The sequence below is a fragment of the Zingiber officinale genome, chromosome 7B (genome assembly GCF_018446385.1).
Source record: "Zingiber officinale cultivar Zhangliang chromosome 7B, Zo_v1.1, whole genome shotgun sequence".
Taxonomy (NCBI): Eukaryota; Viridiplantae; Streptophyta; class Magnoliopsida; order Zingiberales; family Zingiberaceae; genus Zingiber; species Zingiber officinale.
This window is the reverse complement of record NC_055999.1, coordinates 61894690-61915406: the sequence shown is the minus strand read 5'-3', so window position 1 is coordinate 61915406 and position 20717 is coordinate 61894690.

Sequence of the window (20717 nt, the reverse complement as noted above, 5' to 3'; positions counted from 1 at the left end):
AACTAAAGACCCTCGAAGACACTCTTGAAGACTCCCGCGCTGCTTTGAAGACCTATCAAGAGGTCGAGCCGAGCATATTCGCTGTCATGAGACAAGAGTACCTTCGCTCGGACCAATTTACTGATAAGGTCGTCCATCGGATCGTCCGAGTTTTTAAACTGGCTATCGACAGGACACTCGGCCAGCTCAAGGCGAACGGTCACCTCCCCGATGTCCTAACAGATGGCATTATCAATCGTAGCCTTCTGAACGATTCGATGCCCGACAACGTCTTTGACTATCTTGAGTGAGGGGTTTTGTAAAAATTTTTGGTGTTTGAATGTATGTTTGTCGCTCGGCAGTGCCTCTCCTTTTTTGTGTAATGAATGATCCTTACGGCAGTTTTTCTTTACTTGTATATTTGCCCTCAATCCTCCCGCTCGGCGATAACCGCTTGCTTAACCTTTCACCTTCAGCCAAGTACTTGACTGTATAGTCCCGGACGGATAGTATATTCGAGGGAAAGGGTCACAGTTCGACCACTGATGAAATCAATGGGGTTATGCACCTCTGTGATTTAAGGTCACCGCTCGACCGTTGGTGGGGACATGGGTTTAACGTCACCGCTCGACAGATTGGTGAAGACTCACGTTTAACATCGCCACTCGACGGTTTGGTGAAGACTCGCGTTTAACATCACCGCTCGATGATTTGGTGAAGACTAGCGTTTAACGTCGCCACTCTATGATTTGGTGAAGACTCGCGTTTAATGTCACCGCTCGACGATTTTCACAGGGGTTTAACGCCGTCGCTCGACGGTCTTCACAGGGGTTTAATGTCGCCGCTCGATGGGCTTCATAGGGGTTTAACGTCGCCGCTCGACGGTCTTCACAGGGGTTTAACGTTGCCGCTCAACGGTTTGATGTGCCGTTCGGCGCAAATCTTTGAAATTCATAGTTGCTCTTTATTTCTGGTCTGCAATCAAGTACAAAGATGTAAAGACTAACATTAACTATTACAGGGTGCACCTCTCACCCGACTCGGTAGGGCTGAAGATGATTTGCTCTCCATGGCCATTCCAATCGTCGTCCGTCCTCGTCTTCCAAGTAGTAGGCGCCCGAGCGGAGCTTTTCCATGACCCTGAAGGGTTCAACCCAGGGGCTCCCAGCTTAGTGACATCGCCGACCGACTTCACTTTCTTCCATACCAGGTCGTCGACCTAGAACGATCTTGGGATCACCTTCCTATTGTAGCTCTGCCTCATCCTCTGTCAATATGCCTTTAGCGCGCGCTTCATCCACTAAGTCCATCTCCAAGAGCCTCCATTCGACGTTGTCTTCATCGTAGTATTGTATCCGATCGGATTCAACTCTGACTTCGATGGGGATGACCGCTTTGCCGCCATATACCAGGTGGAAAGGAGTTGCTCCTGTTCCCTCCTTAGGAGTTGTGTGGATCGCCCATAGCACGTTAGGGAGTTCATCTAGCTAGCTTCCTCCGACATGGTCGAGCCGAGCGCGTAGGATTCGTAGGATCTCTCAATTAGCGACTTTGGCCTGCCCGTTGCTCTGAGGATATGCTACGGAGGTGAAAGCTTGCTGGATGTCATACCCTTCACACCACTCCCTTAGTTTCTGACCGGCGAACTATGTTCTATTGTCCGAGATGAGCCGATGCGGGATGCCCAATCGGCAGATGATGTGTTGCCAGATGAATTTCATGACCATCTGCTCGGTAATTCTGGCTAGCGGCTCGGCTTCTACCTACTTTAAGAAATAGTCCACCGTGACGAGCAGGAACTTCCGCTGACCCGTTGCCATGGGGAACGACCCTACAATGTCCATGCCCCACTGGTCGAATGGGCAAGAGACTATTGACGTCTTTATCTCTTCGGATGGTCAATGCAAGAGGCTGTGGTATTTCTGGAAGGACAAACATGTAGCCACCGTCGGAGCGGCATCCTCTTGGAGGGTCGACTAGAAGTATACGGCCAGGAGAATCTTCCTCACTAACGAGCGGCCGCCTGGGTGTCCTCCGCAGGATCCTTGATGCACCTCCCTCAATATGTAGTCGGCATCCTCGGATCGGACACATTTAAGTAGAGGCCTGGAGAAGGCCTTCTTGTAGAGATGATCTCCAATCAGAGTAAACCAACTAGCCCTTTTCCTTAACAATCAAGCCTCCTCCTGATCGGATGGATTAGCTCCTGACCGTAAGAATTCTATGAGTGTTGTCCTCTAATCATTCGGGAAGGCAAGTCCCTCCATCCTGTCAACATGAGCTACAAGAGATACCTGCTCAATCGGCTGCGATATGACGATCGGCGACAACGAGCTGGCCAGTTTGGCCAAATCGTCTGCAACCTGGTTCTCCGACTGGGGGATCTCCTGTATAACGACTTCTCTGAAATTAGCCTTCAATTTTTTGAAAGCCTCGGCATAGAGCTTGAGTCGAGCGTTACTTATCTCGAACGTCCCAGTCAGCTGCTGGGCAACTAATTGTGAGTCCGAATGAATGAGGACTTTGATGGATCCAATGTGCCAGGCAGCTTGTAGGTCGTCTATCAGCGTCTCGTACTCGGCTTCATTATTTGTTGCCCTATAGTCCAGCAGAACGAACAGTTGCATCTACTCTTCCTAGGGGGAGATGAGCAATATGCCAACCCCACTCCCCTGCTGAGTAGACGAACCATCTGCATATATCTTCCAAATGGCTTCGAGATCAGGATTTTGTACCTTAGTGACGAAATCCGCTAAGGACTGTGCTTGATGGCCGTTCGGGGATGGTATTGGATGTCGAACTCACTGAGCTTCATCGTCCATTTGATTAGCTGTCCAGACACTTCTGGATTTAGAAGCACTCTCCCCAAGGGACTGTTGGTCATTACGATGATGGAGTGGCCGAGGAAGTATGGACGAAGCCTCCGAGCGGCGAGTACCAAGACATAAGCTAGCTTCTCAAGACCGGTATAGCGAGATTCAGCGTCTTTTAATATACGACTTAGGAAATACATCGGCTGTTCCTCGTCGTTTTGCCTAACTAGCACTGAGCCAACCGCATGCTTGGTTGAGGACAAATAAATTCTGAGTGGCTCATGGACAGTTGGCTTAGCTAGTACAAGCAACGAATTGAGGTATTCTTTAAGTTCTTCGAACACCCGGTCGCACTCCTCATCCCATTAAAACTTGGTAGATTTGCGTAATATCTTGAAGAACAGTAAGCTCTAGTCGGATGACTTGGAGATGAACCGAGACAATGCTGTTATCCGATCGGTGAGACGCTAGGCTTCCTTCAGATTTCTAGGAGGCGACATGTCCTGTAGCGCCTTCACTTTGTTGGGGTTTGCCTCGATACCTCGCTCAGTGGCGATGTAGCCCAGGAATGATCCGCTTCTTGTGCCAAATAGACACTTGTTTAGATTCAGCCTGATTCTGTACGTCCTGAGTGTCTGGCAGGTCTCTTCGATATATGTACAAAGATCAACAGCTCGAAAGGATTTGATTAGTATGTCGTCAACTTATACCTCCATGTTTCGGCCTCAGACCGAATGACATAACGTTGTAGCAGTACGTCCCATCAGCCGTGATGAAGCTGGCCTTCTCCTAATCTTCGTGGGCGAGTGCCACTTGGTGGTATCCCTGATACGCATCCAGCATGCATATCAACTCGTACCCAACAGTGGAGTCTACCATCTGATCGATCCGAGGTAGCGGGTAGAAGTCCTTCGCGCATGCCTTGTTGAGGTCACGGAAGTCAATGTAAACCCGCCACTTGTTACCCGGCTTGGAGACCAACATGACATTTGCAAGGCAGCTCAGGAATTGAACCTCCTCAATATGGCCGGCCTCCAACAGCTTTTCAATTTCTGCCCGGATGATCATATTTTTCTCAACGCTGAAGTCTCTTTTTTTTTGCTTCGTCTGCCGAGCATTAGGTCAGACATGAAGTTCATGCTGTGCGACTCTTAGGGAGATCCCAGGAAGCTTGTGGGTCGACCACGCGAATATGTCATGGTTTTGCTGAAGACAAGCGATCAACTCCGCCTTCTACTCGGCTCCCAGATCAAACGCTATGAAAGTTATGGCTTCCGCTCATCCAGGATGAATTTGAATTTCCTCTTTTTCCTCATAGACTAGAGTAGGAGGCTTTTCAGTGATGGCGCTTACCTCTAGTCGAGGGGCTTTCCGAGCAGACTTAGCCTCGATTTTGACCATCTCAACATAGCAGCGCCGAGTGGCCAGCTGGTCCCCTTTGACTTCTCCGACCTGGTCTTCTACCGGGAATTTAATCTTCTAGCAGTAGGTTGAGACTACTGCTCGGAACTCATTGAGGGTCGGTCAGCCCAAGATGACGTTGTAGGCTGAGAGGGTGTTTACCACAATGAAGTTTGTCGTCCGCGTCCTCCTGAGCGACTCTTCTCTGAGCGAGATGGCTAACCTGACTTGTCCTATCGGAAGAACCTCATTGCCAGTGAACCCGTAGAGTGGGGTGGTCATTGGCAGCAGCTTGCCTTGGTCAATTTGGAGCTTGTCGAACGTCTTCTTGAATATTATATTCACCGAACTGCCTGTATCAACGAAGATTCGGTGAATAGTATAATTTGCGATTACCGCTCGGATGATAAGGGCGTCATCATGAGGGACTTCTACTCCCTCGAGGTCTTGGAGTCCAAAGCTGATTTCAGGCCCGCTCGCCTTCTCCTGGCTGTCGTCTATCACATGAATCTCCAACCACCCCGCATACAACCTCCTAGCTTGGTTGGAATTGTCACTGGTTGGTCCGCCGGTGATAATGTTTATCTCCCCCCGAGCGGCAGTGCTCCTGTTTTCCTCTTCCCGAGTGGATGGCCTATTCCGCTTGTGTGAGGCTCGAGGATGATCAGCGTTTTCCCTATGCTGATGATGGTGTTGGCACTCGGGCGATCTTCTGATGCTTTCCCGCCACTCGACGGGTTGGTGCCCATGTCGCCAGTCGCCAGTCGGGAGAGGGAGATCCGCGTCGATAACCTCTGGGTGCCGGTCGGGCGACTGGTGTCAACCCATGACAGTCGTGAGTGTTGTGTGATACTGATTGATGGAAAGAGCAGAACATAGGCATCCATACCTTTCCTTTTGGTTTTGGCCGCCCGGACGCCACATTCTATACGGCGTGGGCCCTTGTCTCCTGGTGTGTCCCTACTCCTTCGGCTCTTGGCCCTCTTGGTGGCTAGTGGATGCTTGGTGATCTCCACTCGGTCGGCAATGAGGGTTCGGCTGGAGCCTCCTTCCTTCTTGCCACTTGGGCCTCCTCCATATTTATGTACTCTGTAGCCTTCTTGAACATGTGGTCGTAATCCCGGGGCGACTTTCTGATGAGCGGCCAGAAGAATTCTCCTTCGACGAGCCCCTGAGTGAATGCATTCATCATGGTCTCAGATGAGACCGAAGGGATATCCATGGCTACCTGGTTGAAGCACTGGATGTATGCTCAGAGGGCTTCTCTCGGCCCTTGCTTCAGAGAGAATAAACTGACGCTTATCTTTTGGTAGCGTCTGCTGCTCGTAAAGTGATGTAGGAAGACCATTCGGAAGTCTGTAAAGCTTTGGATCGATCCGTCCGACAGCCTTCTGAACCAGCGTTGTGCCGAGCCAGAAAGTGTGGTGAGGAAGACTCATCACTTCTCTATATACTGATGAAGAGTAGCGGCGTTGTCGAATTTACCCAAATGGTCGTCCGGATCAGTCGACCCATTATATTCTCCGATCGCCAAAGGAGCATAGTGTCTTGGAAGGGGATCTTGTAGAATTTCTTCAGAGAACTACCTGTTGATTCACTTGGGTGAGGCATTGCATCAGGGCCCCTTCCCCTTCCGCGCATCCTGAACGAACGCTTCGTCTGATAAAGACCCTCGCTCTTGATTCGCCTACGCGATCTCTGAGGACGTTTAGAATAGGGCCCGGTGGAAGGGTATAGACGCAAGCGGAGCCTCACAGTGGGTTCCGGTCGGCAGTCTGTTCTGCCCCCATATAGAATATTGCTCCTGTCGGTCTTCGTGGGCTACTCGATCTCCTACTGCTGAGGTTGCTTGTTGTGCCTGTTGCTCGGCCAACGCTTTATGCTGCTGCTACTCGACTATCTTCGCTGCTCGTGCTTGTATGAGCGTGTCGAGCTTCTCTTGGGTGAGCGTCATGATGTGCAGTCGTCCAGCTTCTTCCATCTTCTCGGCTTGGATGCAGGCGTGTTCCCACAGACAGCGCCAAATTTGATCCTGTCCGAAGGTCGAGGCGATGGATGCTAGGGACGTGGTGTAAGGAAATATGTTGCTAAACACGCAAACGCGCAACGGAAAAACATATTTCCTCCAAAAGATCCATGCGAAGGGAAAAGAAAAACTCCTACATATACTAAGTTTTCTAACATAGCATGAGATATTATACCTTTGGTGCGTGCTCACGGACTCCCGACAGCTCGGATCACAGCACGATCTCGCGTTCGCGCCTCTACAGTATCCACATGAACAAGCGTTCGTTTGTCTCACAAACTCACAAAAGGAGAAAGGTTGTGCTAGTAACCTTGAAGGTGGATTTCAGCCAAGAGGAGAGGAGCAAGGAAAATGAAGAGAATTACCACCAAAATGAAGAGCAAAAAGCTTAAGTATTTTCATCCAATGAAAATACTTAATTAGCATTAATAGCCTTAATGGGCATTTACACTCCATTAAGAACCAAACTTGTAACTCCTCATTGCAAATGAGTGTAACTCTTCATTTCAAATTCAATTTCGAAAATTAAATGAAATAAATAATTGAATTTTGAAAATTTAATAATTATCTTCATTAAATCTCACTTGAGTCTAACTCAAGTCTCCTCACTTGAGTCTAACTCAAGTCTAATTCACTTGAGTCTAACTCAAGTCTAATTCAATCGAGTCTTACTCAATTAATCCTCATGCAATTCAAATTTAATGAATCACTAATTCATTAATTCAAATTGACTCTTTGAGTCTAATTTGAATTGGACTTAATCCAACAATTAGATCCAATTGAGTCCAACTCAATAAGTCCAATTCGGATTAGACCTAATCCAATGATTCATCATATGAACCCATCTCCAAATCTACTTATTTTTTGTGTGTGACCCAATAGGTTCTCGTAATGTTGGCAATGTACCCAAATTAACATTTAGATACATAAACAATGAGTGGCATCTAGCAAGGCATCATTGCTACCCAAGTGACGAGAAGGTCAAGATTCGACCTAACCTGTCTGTGGCTATTATCTTGTATGACTTTATCCCTCTATCTTTGATATCTAGGTTGATGAATGAGGCATACACCGTGTCATCCTTTTATCAACCTTTGTGCTTCTTGATCTCTAAGTAGACACACTCAATCAAATAAGCTCAATATCTCATATTGACTCATTTGTGCATGGCCATACTTTCTTGTGTCCTACTAATCAAGGGGCCCACAGATATCGCTTCCATCATATGGAAGGGATAGATCTCATCTACATCACTCACATCCCTCCACATAATTCATTGCATATCTAGTGATCGACTTTATTGTCCACCTTGTTACAGGTGACGTTTGCCGATACTAAAGTACACAACTCCTTATGTAGGGAACCGTAGTGACTTCAGGTCTAAGAACTATTCATACCAATAGTCACATGAGAATGTTTATGACACTCATATAACGATCCATGAAATATTTTCATGGCGGGTCATTCAGTATATATTCTCTAATATATACCCATGTGTCAACCTGATATCTCATATCCATGACTTGTGAGATCAAGTCATCCGTTGACCTATATGCTAGTCTCAACGCATTAATATTATCCTTGTATATTAATGCTCAACTAGGAATAGTTAAGAGTAGTGTTCTCTACAATATCTCACTATCAATTCAACCAATTGATATATTGTAGATAAGAACCTACTACCCAAGGACATTATTATACTTATTCAATTAACACTAAATTGAAATAAATATAATAACCAACTTTGCATTTTATTAATAATGATATATGATACAAAATGAGCCATTTACTATCATCTCATAATTGGTACTAGGGCTAATACTAACATGTGGCGCTCCCATTGACCATGCGTAGACTCCGGATGAGGTGATCCTGCAACCACAAAACGTCAGTGTCGAGCCAGGGAGGGGTTCCCGGGGGTTCCCCGGCATTGGCCCTCCGACGCTCAAGTCAGTTGTCGACGATGTGGAAACAAGGAAGCAAAGTAGCGAAGCGAAAGCAGAAGAGTAACAGTAGCTATAGTAGAGATTTTCTACCTCCGTCGAAGCTTGAGGCCCTTTATATAGGGCCCCGAGAGGGCGCGTGCATGTGTCTCGAGGTGTGCACGCTCCCCCAAGCTTTCCCTGAAAAGACATGTCAGGAAAGTGTTCCTAGCACCATACCTTAACAACCCAAACATATCTCTAACAAGATAGTGGAAACTTCTGTCGTACAATTCTCTAGCTGACCCCGCCAACCATGCTGTCTATCGGTGGCATGGGTCCCCAAGAGGATATCGGTCAATCCTTCTTTTGTCTGCTACTAGGCCGAGCGGAAGGGTCACTCAACCAACCTTTGTCCATGTAGTTGTCATTTTATCTATGGGCCGAGCGGGATGGCCGCTTGGCCACCTTCCACTACATGGACTTTACTGTTGTGCCGAGCGGGAACCCATGTTTGAATATCTTCTGCTCGGTCATCTCAGCGTGGTCGCTCAGCGTATGCTTTGTCGATACTTGGTTTTCTGAGCGTTGAAAGCTCGGTGCGCGACCGAGCTGTGATAATGTTGGATCAGATGCTCCTTACTCCGAACGGGCAAGCGGCTTGCCCGTTTGGATGATGACCTAAGGTCGTTGACCGCCTTGACTTTGACCTCCATTGTGGTAGTGACCCTTTGTGGGGTGGGTCTCGCCTTACCACCGGATCAATGATTAATATGGAAAAAAACTCACCATAATTCCTAAAAATAAGAGAGTGCACAAAACCCTAAGACGGCGATGAGATATAACTTCTAATCACCTATAGAAAAAAATACAGAGTATTAACATATAAAATATATAAATTAAAAAATAAAATAGTTTTATACTAATTGAGACAAATTAACTAATTGATCTATGAGTTTTATAATTTACAGATTAAAATTAAATTTACTCCTAAAAATTCAGTATCATATATGAAAATAAAATATCATAAAGTTTATTTTATTAAGATAACAAAACTTACCCATTACAAAAAATCAAAGTCCTCATTGTCATTATCATTATCATCCTCGTCGTCATCATCATCGTCGTCGTCATCCTCATCCTCCTCCTCCTCCTCGTCATCATCATCATCATCAATTTTACTTGCATCCACATTTATGACTACTCCGCTAGGATCTCGTAACATTGGAATAATATATTCCTCAGTATGAAATGTATTTGTAACTTTCTCTTGTTGATAAGAAATGTCCTCCCAACGTTCCTCAATTTTTTTTTTCCGTGCTTTCGTTTTATAGACGGCCCACCAATCAACTTTGTCACGTTTCAGACTAGAATATGAAGCATAGAAAACTTGAATTGCTTGTTGTGCCAACACAAATGGTTCATATTTCTTGTACAATCTCTTATGATTTTTTTCAACCAAATTATATCATGGATGCACCTTCATCCCTCTGATAGGGCAAACCAACAACACATTAATAGAATTGCTCGCATTTCTGGGCCAGGATATTCTATCTCTAAAATTTCATCCAGCAAACCATAAAAATCATTGCTTGCATTTCCATCATAGGATTACTTAACACAAACTCCACTATTCATTGTAGTTTTTCCCATTCTATAATCTTCAGTATGAAAATTATATCCATTTATGAAATAAGTTGGCCAAGTGCGTACCATTACTTTTGGACCCCATGCCAGATGGATTAGCAATTCTTGTTCAATGTTAGTTTGATTATCAGGAACCTAAATTCAAATACGACAATTATTACAAAATTCATAAGCGAAAACCAAATTTAAATTGACTACTTACATATGATTTGAACTACGGTGCAAATTCTTCTTGACATAAGCAATCAAACTCTTGTGTCTACAAATCATAATATAAGTTTTCAAAAATCCTACGACAAAAAAAATTATAACTCTAAATGTTATGATATAAAAAATATAATATATATATATATATATATACTAACTCATAAAATGATGATACTTCTGGACAATTCAGTAAAATATATGTATGGCTGCCCGCCATTCTTGACCAGTTAAGTATCTCTGCTTACATGGTCCACTTGTGTCACGCTCCAGGTAGTCCCTGCCAGAGAAAATTTTGGCAGTATCTCCCCTATACGGGTGACAATATGAAACTTCCTACAACGCCCTTAGGACCTCATATACCTCGGCCAACATGGCCGGAACAATAACAAAAGAATATAATAAGCATTCCATGCAGTTTAATAATAAAAACCAAAAGTAAGCAACGATAAGGAAAACATCCCAAATATCCTACTCATCTACACCCATAAAAATCAAAACTTATTCCTACTCAACTACACCCATAAAACGCAAATCACAACGACGCAAATAAAATCAACTCACCTCTTCTGCCATCCAGGCAGGCATGTAGTAGAACATATCCAGAATAAAACCCCATCGATAAACAACAGACCATACAATATCCATAGAGCAAAACCAGAAACAAGTTAATAAGAAAAATCAAAGAAAGATCTAAAACATGAAATCCTCGTAAGCTAGAGGGGACTAGCGACTGGAAATCCTTCGGACAACCTCAACCTGAAATAGTAATAACGGGGGGGGGGGGGAGCCCAACACTCAGCGGATACCTAGTTGATATGCATAGTAAATAATAACTAGCAGTAATAAATATGCGTACAGTCTCCAGAAGTAATGAAACAATGCAAAACTGAAGATAAGGAGAAGCTGTACTCACCAGGACCTCCTATCAAGATAACAAGGTCGTCAGACCAAAAATATATGTCCCTGTATCATGTCAATCATATGCATGCATCCAATATGCAGCAAACAAAGTGAAGCAAACACAAGCAATAAATACATCAATGCGTATAATGCCAATGATATGTCCTGGTCACCCCTACTGCCAGTCAGCCGTCTCACACACGATGATGAGATCGAGTGGGTAGGGTTGTGACAACCGTGCATTCTACCGTCACTGCTCCAGATGAGTGACCAAGTGGACGGGATGCTGTTGGAGTACACCTATCCTCCTAACCCAAATCATAAGTAGGGGAGCGCAATGCTCTCATCTCCCTGAGACAATCCAGAGGAGGGATCCCTGCTGGCTACCACACTGCGTCACACTACCCATGAGCGGACCAATGGAGCCAAATAGAGCAACATGCTGCAACACACCTTACCTGAATAAAAACCACTAACCCATGAATGGTTGTGTATGCAAATCCATGTAACTGGCGATGTGCTCAACAATAATGAAGTCGACTATCGCACAGCATGCAATCATGCGAGATGGTGCATGAGACTAAGCATACTAATCCTGACTATATCTACCTCCATAAAATATGTACCAAAAAGAAATAGATCAAATAAACAGATCTAGGTACACAGGTCAGATATGGTAAATGACTAGTCCGGTATATCACATGGCATGATATGTCACTACCTCTATAACATAAATAATAAACAGAGGCATGAATGCTAAACAGGTAACAAACAAAACATGCTCGAAAATAAATAGTGGCATACCGATGCAGATATAAACATAATTATTACTACTTGTTAAAATATACTAAGCATATCAACATGACATTATCTAAAAGATAAGTCAAGGTACCCGCCTCCAATGTAGATCGAGCTAATCAACCTCTATGTCGAAATGCTCATCTCGAATCTGAATCCTGTGTAAAATAGTATAGTTTAACTAAGTTTTATTATAACAAAATAGCTAAACAAAATCCTAATCTGATTAAGAAACTAGGTTTTTAATTCCATTAATCCCTGTTAACTACATAAATCAGAAATCATATCTAACCCGAAGCTTAGCTTAGATCCAATATTTTTACCTCAATTAATATCACTCAATAGTCAACTAGGGTTAGTTTCTTTAACCCTAATTATTCAATTAATCAGATTAAACCTAACGAACAAGATGAATAGCATCTTACTATGTAACCCTTTTTATATACTAACATCTATGCATTTACCTCAATCCAAAAACTCACCCAAATCCGTATACCTAGCTATTGAGTCATTGCCAAAGACGTGTGCTTGGGGGAATATAGTGGCCGGGACTAGGAGATGCTACTGCGGAAATAAACAGTGATCGATACCACTGTGATCAACCAACAACTCAACCCAACATCCCAATCATATTCAAATACCCAAATCTGCCTTACCTGAATCGGAGCCCCTCGTTTCCTCTCTGTAGGCACAAAGCTAGAGATGCTACTGGAAACAAGGTACGCCACTTCCTAACTCTATTTTTTGACTATCCAACTCATCAGCACAACACCCACATGTCTAAAACAAGATCTAGAAGGAAAACTTACCTCAATCTGGCCACCAGAAACCCCCGATCGGTGATGGCAGCAAGCTTCCAGGTGTTGTTGGCGGTGCTAGGTCAAGAGACACCGACACTCAATGAGCCAGTGCCAGATCAGGAAGAGGGATCGATCAAAGCTAGCCGCGTCGGCAACTCGTGTGGATGAACGGCGACAGGCAGCGGCGATTGGTGTCGACCGTGGCGATCAGAGGCGACGCAATGAGGACGATCGCAGCTGGGTTCGGGCAGAGATCGGGAGAAAGGAAGAGATCGAGAGGCAGAGGAAGACTGCGGAGAGGGCGTCGGCGGTGTCGGCAGAAGAGAGGAAGAGGGGAAAAAAACCTAGAGCACGGGGTAGGGGAGGAGAAGAATGAGAGGAATCGGGAGAAGAACCTGTCTTCTCTTTCGCCACCCTTTTGTACAGGAGGGGAAGTGGAGGCGTCACGGTGCCGTCAGTTGAGGAAGAGGAAGAGGTGGATGGCGCCGAGAGAAACGGCGGCATCGGGGCAGAAACGGCTTAAGGCGCGACAGAAACGAAAGAAATGAGAGAAAATCAAAGAAAAAGAAAAGAGAAAATATAAAAAATCAAACATTTCCTCATTAAAATAGGATAGCCTAAACAGACTTTTACGTGGCCCAATAATTGATCCCCTTGAACTAGTCATACGAGCTTCGAAAAATTCCCAGAAAAAAGAAAATTTTCATATGGTTATTCTCCCTTTTTCAGTATTTTACATTCTCCCCCACTAATAAAAATTTGGTCCCCAAATTTCGTTATTACCATCAGCAAGTACTAGCAATAGCTAAATAGTATAAATGTTGAACAGTAAATTAATCCACATATCTCAAGTGAAAAGATGGGGTATCGAGCTCGAATCGTATCCTTGAGCTCCCAGGTAGCCTCCTCATCAGAATGATGTTGTCATCCGACTTTAACCAGCCGGATAGTCTTGTTCCATAGCTGACGCTCTTTGTGGTCCAGAATCCATACCAGAACCTCCTCGTAGGTAATGTTCGGCTGAAGGGAAACTGGTATACCAGACAGCACATGTGCTGGGTCAGCTACCTATCTCCTCAGCATGGACACGTGGAATACATCATGAACGCCTTCCAGAGCCGGTGGTAGCACCAGGCGATAAGCTATTGCTCCAATCCTCTCTAAGATCTGGAAAGGTCCAATGTATCATGGAGCTAGCTTACCTCAGAGGTCAAATCTCTTCACCCCTTTCGTTGGTGAAACTCTTAGGAATACATGGTCGCCAGTAGAGAACTCCAGGGGTCTGCATCTCCAATCAGCATAACTCTTCTGGCAGTCCTGTGCCTTTGACATCCTCCGTCTAATAGGGCGGACCAACTCTGCTTCCTGCTGAGCTCTCTAAGGTCCTAACAGCTGGGCCTCCCTAACCTCCTCCCAGAGGGTGGGTGTCTGACAAGGCCTACCATACAATACTTCAAACGGTACCATCTGGATAGCCGAATGAAAGCTATTGTTGTAGGCGAACTCTACCAATGGCAAATGGTCCTCCCAACTTCCTCCGAAATCCAATACACAATACCTCAACAAGTCCTCTAGAGTTTAAATGGTCCACTCTGACTATCCATCTATCTGCAGATGGAAAGTTGTACTGAAATGGAGCTGAGTACCCAAGGCCTGCTGCAGACTCTACCAGAATCGGGATGTGAATCTAGGATCTCTATCCGAAACAATGCTCAAAGGAACACCATGTAATCTAATGATCTCCTAGCAATACAGATCTGCCAATCGATCCAGGGAATCAGTCTTCCGGATCGCTAAGAAGTGTGTAGATTTGGTTAATCGATCAACGATTACCCAAATCGCGTTGTGGCCTCGACGTGTCCTAGGCAAACCCACGACAAAATCCATGGTAATGTGTTCCCATTTCCACTCAAGAATAGGAATCCACTGAAGTAATCCAGCAAGTCTCTAGTGCTCAGCCTTCACCTACTGATAGACTAAACATCTAGCTACAAATTTTGTGATGTCTTTTTTCATGTTGTTCCACCAATAAGAATGCCTCAAATCTCAATACATGCGGGTCCCGACTAGGTGGATTGCAAATCGAGAGCAATAAGCCTCTTAAAGTAGCTCCTGCAAGACCGGATGAGACTGAGGTATGCATTGTTGGTTGCTACTCGGAAAACCTAGAGGTTCCACTGTACAAAAATTTTGTACAAAGGTCTGAACCTTTTCCTAGTTACCATGTGTTCTTTTAAATTAAATTTTGGATCGCCTGCGGAACTTAACACGTTTGATCCAAAACTTAATCTATTCATTCTTTTAGGTTTTGACTTGGGTCTCCTGCGGAACTTAACACGTTCGACCCAAATCACCTTAAGTTATTAATTCAATTAAATATTAATTTCCATAATTGGTTCCCAGTACTGACGTGGCGAGGCACATGGCCTTCTTGGATATGATAGCAACCACCACCGACTAGACAAAACCTTTTATGGAAAGCTAATATTTAATTTCCTAAAATAACTTTATCATGTCGGACTAAGTCCACCTGCAGGGTTTAACATGACAATCCTTATGAGCTCCTCTTGAGGACATTATCAACCTAGTATCTCTAGGACACAGTTTCCTTCTATAATCAACAACACACACTATAAGTGATACCATTTCCCAACTTATCGGGCTTGTTGATTCATCGAACTAAATATCACCCATTGATAAATTAAAGAAATAAATATCAAATATATGTGCTTGTTATTATATTAGGATTAAGAGCACACACTTCCATAATAACCGAGGTCTTTGTTCCTTTATAAAGTCAGTATAAAAGAAACGACCTCAAATGGTCCTACTCAATACACTCTGAGTGTACTAGTGTAATTATATAGTCAAGATAAACTAATACCTAATTACATTACGACCTTCTAATGGTTTGTTCCTTTCCATTTTGGTCGTGAGCTACTGTTTATAATTTATAAGGTACTGATAACATCATCTTCTGCATGTGACACCACATACTATGTTATCTACAATATAAATTAAATGAACAACTACAAACAAATGTAGACAATTTGACCAAATGTGATTCTTTATTCATAATAAATATTTATACCAAAAGCTAGGCTTTTAGTATACACTCTAACAATCTCCCACTTATACTAAAAGACTAAGCTGCCATATATGCTGCCATACATCTGATTCCCATGCCTTTCAAAAAGCTCTTGCCTTAAGGACCTTAGGTTATCATCTGATGAAATCTAGGCGGCAACAACTTCTCCTCGTTATACAATTTCTCGTATTGGGTAGTACTTGCGCTCTATTGTGTTTACTTGCCTTATAGACTCATGGTTTCTTCGAGTTTGTTACTGCACCATTATTATTACAATAAATTGTAATAATCTTTGGACAAACTAGAAATCATATCTAAGTCTATCTTGAGGTAATTAAGTCATTCAGCTTTTATGGCTACCTCAAAGGCTTGCCATATACTCAGCTTCTATGGTGGAGTCCAGAAAAACACCTATGCTTATCACTCTTCCATAGTTATGACTTTTCCTCCTAAAGTAAACACAAAACCCCGAGGTCGACTTATTATTGTCCCTATCCGATTGGAAGTCAAAATCCGTGTAACCCACAGGGACCAAATTAACTGCCTTGTAAGCTAGCATATAGTCTCTAGCGCCTCTAAGGTACTTTAATATATGCTTTACTGCAGTCCAATGTCCTTGTCTAGGGTTACTTTGATATATGCTAACTATGCCCTTGGCAAAATAGATTTCTGATCTTGTGCATAACATACATTAGGTTTTCTAACTGCCGAAGCATAAAAAACTGCCTACATGTCCTCAATCTCCTTTGATGTCATCGGAGACATCTCTTTAGATAAAGACACTCCATGCTTAAAAGGTAAGAAACCTTTTGAGGAGTTTTTCATGCTTAAAACGAGCAAGGATTTTCTGATGTATCAAGCTTGGGATAAGTAAAATATATTTTTTTCTTCCGATCCCTTATTACTTTGATCTCAAAAATATATACATTCTCCCAAGTCCTTTATATCGAATTATTTGGACAACCATACCCTTACTTCTGACAACATTTTGATATTGTTTCCAACTACCAAAAATGTTATCTACGTATAGTACAAGAAATACCACCACTTTTCCATCACACCTTTTGTATACACAAGACTTATCCGTTTACTCAATAAATCCATAGGTCTGGATTACTTTGATAAACCGGATGTTCCAAGACCTTGAAGCTTTGCCTTAGTCCATAGACTGATTGAGCTTGCACACAAGATGCTCTTAGCCCTTTGCAATGAACCCTTCTGGTTGCTTTATATGGATGCTTTCATCAAGACTTCCATTAAGGAATGTTGTCTTGACATCCACTTGCCAAATAGATAAAAGAATCCGGATAGACTTAAGCATGGCTACCAGTGAAAAAGTTTCCTTTTTCATCAAGCCTTGCTTTGAAAGTTACTACCTTCCTTTCTATCCCTCTTTTCCTATTATAGACCTTTTTACACCCAAAGGCTTTTACACCGTTTGGTGGTTTTACAAGCTTCCAGATTTTATTAGAATACATATATTCTAATTCTGATATTCATTACTCTTTGCCAAGATGTTGCATCTTTATCTTGGAGTGTTTCGTCATATGTCCGGAGATCAGGTTCATGTCCTCCAGGGATCGAGTCCAAAAACTCTCCCAAAACATGAATCTTTTTAGGTTGCCTAACAACTCTCCCACTACGACAAGACACTTTCTGCAATTGTGTATCATTTGTGATACGTGTTGCAGTTTCCTTGTAGTATCTCATCTTGTACAGTTGGTACTAGATTAGACATGCCTTTTATTACACATTTTCTTATGGGCACATGGTTTATTACATAGTCCTTTTGTAAAAATCGGTCATTGATACTAACAATGATCTTCTGATTTTTAAGACTATAAACCTACTTTCATTTTACTAGGATAACCCACAAACAAGTGAATTCCTGTTCAACTTATCATTGTCTCTCTTCTGCATATGTGCTGGACTTCTCGAATCCGAATAAGCTTCGAAATAGGCTTACGCCTATTCAGCAATTCTATATGAGTAGAGAGTTCTGACTTTAGAAGGTACTATATTCACTCCTGTTTCCAGAGTATATCCTTAAAATAATTTTGATAATATTCTTAATAACTCATCAATCTACTTATTTCCATAAGAGTCCTATACCTTCCTTTTCCTACACCATTATGTTGGGTGTACCAGGTGCAGTTAGTTTGGATTGAATCCTTACTTCTGATAAATGACTCCTAAATTCTCCCAAGAGGTACTTGCCACTACGATCTTACCGTAGTGTCTTGATACTTTTACTTTGTCGTTTCTCCACATCAGCCTCGTACTCTTTGAACTAATCAAAGCACTTAGACTTGCGGCACATCAAGTAAATATATCCGTAACTCAAATAGTTGTCTATAAAATAGATGAAATATTTGAAACAATCTCTTGCCTGGATGCTCATAGGATCACACAAATCAGAATGAACCAATTCCAATATATCTTTGACTCCATACCCCTTAGACTTAAAAGCTTCTTGGTTATTTTTCCTTCCAAGTAAGACTCGTAGGTTGGAAAGATTTCCACTGCTAATGAACCCAAAAGTTCATCAGCTACCAATGAATCCTACTTAAGTTAATATAACCTAGCTTTAGATGCCAAAGATATAATTGGTTCATTTCCGAAGGTTGCTTTCTCTTAAAGTTAGAAGATGTGTTACTAATTTCTATTTGTTGCATCGTGGGAGTTATTGGATTATAAATTTTCAACCAACATACCAGAATAGATAACTTCCCTATTTTTCTTGATAACAACTTTGTTATCAAAATAGACACAATATCTATTCTATAATAGTTTAGAAACTGAAATCAGGTTCTTTCTAAACTTAGTATATAAAGACAATTTCTAATAATCCATATTTTATTCCTATTAGAGAATAAACCTCTCCCACTGCAACAACTGCTATTTATTGCAGTAATGCCCATGTGGACGGTGTTTTTATTTTCATTTAGTTGTCCGGTTTCCTGGAACCCTGCAATGAATTGCAGACATGATTAATGGCATCTGTATCTACACTCCAGGTTCTAGTAGATAACACTATTGGATCGAAAAGAATTTAGATATCTCCACAATAGCATGATATTGTCCACTTTGGGCCTAAGCCCTCATGGTTTTGCTCTTGGGCTCTACCCAAAAGGCCTCATGCCAATGGAGATATCTTTTTCTCTTATAAACCCATGATCTTTCCCATGTGTTTCCAATATGGGACTATGTTTGCAACCTTGCAACCCCAACAATCCCCCCCCTCAAACAAAGGACCATAGGCTTCCCATGTCCGATCCTCGACCCACCAGGTCTTCCTGCCCCTCGGTCCACCCGACCTACTAGGACTTCCTTGCCTAGTCGCAACTAGGACTTCCTGCCTGGTGTCTGGTCCTCTTGATCCGAACATAGGAACCCACACTTTCTTTGTTCGAGGTCAATATTGTACCCACATCACTCAATCAGACCATAGCTCTTGTGCACAGTTGGCGGTTAAACCTTCTGGCAGTCCGGACTCTGATACCAATTGTTGGATCGAAAAGAATTTAGATATCTCCACAATAGCATGATATTGTCCACTTTGGGCCTAAGCCCTCATGGTTTTGCTCTTGGGCTCTACCCAAAAGGCCTCATGCCAATGGAGATATCTTTTTCTCTTATAAACCCATGATCTTTCCCATGTGTTTCCAATATGGGACTATGTTTGCAACCTTGCAACCCCAACAAACACCACTAGACATGTTTCAACTAATGAATTAAATACACCTAAATTGTTCTTAGTTCTAAGAGGACAGTCTACCTTAATGTCCAAATCCTATTTCCAATCAATTATTATTGGGACCACTAAGTCTATCCTAAAGTATATCAGCTAGGGATTGACCATCATCCTAAGAATCACAAAAATATTTGGTTAAGACCAACTCCTTAAAAATCCCCATGAATTTTGTATGCCACGTTAGTGTGGACGTATACAAATTCAAAGAGGAAATTTTATCATTTAATTTTATTATCTCGTCAACCTTACTTTATGGCGAATAAAATTAATAGTTGGTCTATCTTTAATCAAATATTTGGTCAAGACTCTAAATTTAAAATAATATTGATTCCTCTAACAATACTATTTAAATTTACCAACACCTCAAAACACCGTGAATTTTGCATGCCACGTTAGTGTGGGCGTATACAAAATCAACATTTGTAAGAGGAGGGTTTTACCCATTAACTATCTTGTCAACGTAACTTTATGACAAATAAAATTATCTCAAACACCGTTAATTTTGTATGCCACGTTAGTGTGGACGTATACAAAATCAATCATTTGTAAGAGGGGTTTTAACCCTTTAATTTTATTATCTTGTCAACCTAGTTTTATGACAAATTAATATTTGGTTTCATTTGGTCACACAAATAATAGCAGTGACTCCGATGGGGAGGATACTATTAGATGTGTCTAAGTGTATACCATTACTTGACACTAAGTCCATTAATAAGATTATGCCCCTTCCGTTGGGGAAGATCACACGCTCTTAATTAACTTCCTATAGTCATCCAAAAATGGAAGTCTGTTCTAGTGATCTGCAAACAAGCCCATCCGTTATGGAGGAAGGCACTCAGAGCCAACGCGCAAGCTTGTTTGCATCACTTACAAACCAGTAATGGAGACCATGTGATTTACTTAAAAATCCCTCTCCCACTTGGTTATTTATAAATGAGGAATTTTAAACTATGCTAGCCTACTAAACTTGTAAACTAACATGCACACACAGCACAATATAAAAGCAATAAATAGAAAATCTAATTTTCAACTATTATGGCTTTTATCTCTAGTTGTCCTCCGTGTGTTGTCATCCCAAGCTGCTGCCATATTTGGCCACCGCCACCGGGTCTAGCTGTCGCCTCCATCTTGCTCCTAGTTCCGCTGCGCCTCTAGTCCTTAGAAAGTTCCACGCTTTGCAAGATTCGATCCGCGACATAAATAGAATTTTACATTTTGATCCTATATTCCATAAAAGGAATGTACATATATCTAGATCAAAAATAAAATCCTAATAAAACTAAATACAGCTGCTGTATTTTAATATAATCATGCACACATATAAATGCCCTTGACATGTCCAAGGGTCCAATCACACATAATAATTAAAAGTCATAATAGTT